This window comes from Terrapene carolina, unplaced genomic scaffold, assembly GCF_002925995.2.
Source record: "Terrapene carolina triunguis isolate 2854851 unplaced genomic scaffold, T_m_triunguis-2.0 Scaffold67, whole genome shotgun sequence".
NCBI lineage: Eukaryota > Metazoa > Chordata > Testudines > Emydidae > Terrapene > Terrapene triunguis.
In genome coordinates, this window is record NW_020664418.1 from 34814648 (window position 1) to 34816444 (window position 1797).

Genomic DNA, 1797 nt, shown 5'->3' on the forward strand with positions numbered 1-1797 from the left:
GGGGGGGGAAAAAAAGCCATGATCGGCGGCGGCAGTTCAGCGGCAGGTCCTTCGCTCCTAGAGGGAGTGAGGGACCTGCCGCCCCCGAATTGCCGCAGGTGCCGCCCCTCTCCCTTGGCCGCCCCAAGCACCTGCTTGTTAAGCTGGTGCCTGGAGCCGGCCCTGAGTGAAATGTCCTCACTGGACACTAGTCACCCCATCTTCTCAGCCTTTCATTCCCCCCACAAATCCAATCCATCTCTCATATCTGTATGACCCTTGTCTCTTCCCAACACTGAGCACAGCTATTAGAATGCTTGGTCACAGGTCCACAGTCCTATGTTAAATTTGGTTCAAAACCCAGCCCTGATTATTTTCAATCCATCAGAAAGTGGATGAGCAAATTTAACAAGATGTTTATATTTAATTGGACAAAAAAGTGGGTTTGTGGAGATGCTCCAGGGGCATACAGAACTGAAGCAGTGTGGGAAGAACAACATTCTCATCTGTCAAAACCGAGTAATTTCTAGTTCTGAGATATTCTTTCACAAAGTGAAAGAAACCCCCACTTTTCTTAAGGCCAGTGGTAACAGGTTCCACAATTTGATGACAAAAGACTTTTTATCTATAACTTGTACAGAAGGCTTTCTAGTGCATGGTAGTTTCAATCCCATAATGGAACATAAATTATTAACTGTTCTTTTTGTTTATGCAGTAGAACCTTACTAATTAAACACCAGTGACTGGGAACACCAATATCAATTACTACATTTGCAAATTTGTGAGTTAGCAAATAGTGTTGCCAACTCTTGTGATTTTATGAATCTAATGATAGTTGGTGCTTTTTCTGAAAGCCCCAACTCTGGGAGACGGGATTACATGAGAATCTCTGCTTCCATTAAAAACAAAAACACCTAGGTTTCCAGCACTAGTGAAAGTGCAGTTGCAGAAAGAGTTTGAAAACATGACCCAAGTGAACCCTAAAGACTCAAAAACCAGCAGGCAACTAAAAAGAATGCCAAATGTATTATTTTTTAAAGATATCATGATTATTAAGCCAATCCCTTTCTATTTTATGGCCTGATTCATGGTTTTTGAACACTTGTGGTTGGGGCAATACTGAAAACAGCACAATATTCAAACAAACAAACAACACTCCGAGGAACCTATAAGACAAAATTAATTTATTCATTTGCATCCTGAGTCTGCAAGTTGCCAAGCTACTCCCAGTGGGAGCTGAGGGCACTCAGCACCTCTACAATTTGCTCAATACTGTACAGGATTGGGCCCATATTTAGCAAGTGTAGTTAAATAATTTATGAAAATACTTTGTAAATCTCCATGTTATAGTATAGTATAGACTATAAAATCAACAAAGTCTTGGCAATATGAGACTTCAGTACAGCACTCTGGCCCTAATTCAGCATAGCACTTAAGCATGTTTATAAAGTTAAGCACCTGCTTCAGCGTGGTGACTATTCTGTACCTCTCTTTTTTAATCTTTGCTGAGAAGTATAGAGAGGCTGGTGGCTTCTGGATGCACTTTAGAGGGTGCCCAAATTATTTAAATCACATTTTATTTTATTTTATTCTTCATTTAGTGAAATGAGTCTAGCGCTTTCAAGCAGAGGTATGGGCCACTCTTCATAAACCGTCGGACCTTGTTTTATTCCATGTTGGAGGCACCCAGTTTTCTCAGAATACATCTGCAAGTACACTTGCTTGAGGGCTGGATTCCAAATTGTACTGGTAATGAAGTGATGTTTCTAATAAGCATATTTGGGGTTTTGAATGTTTTGACCTGGTAGAATATGGCAC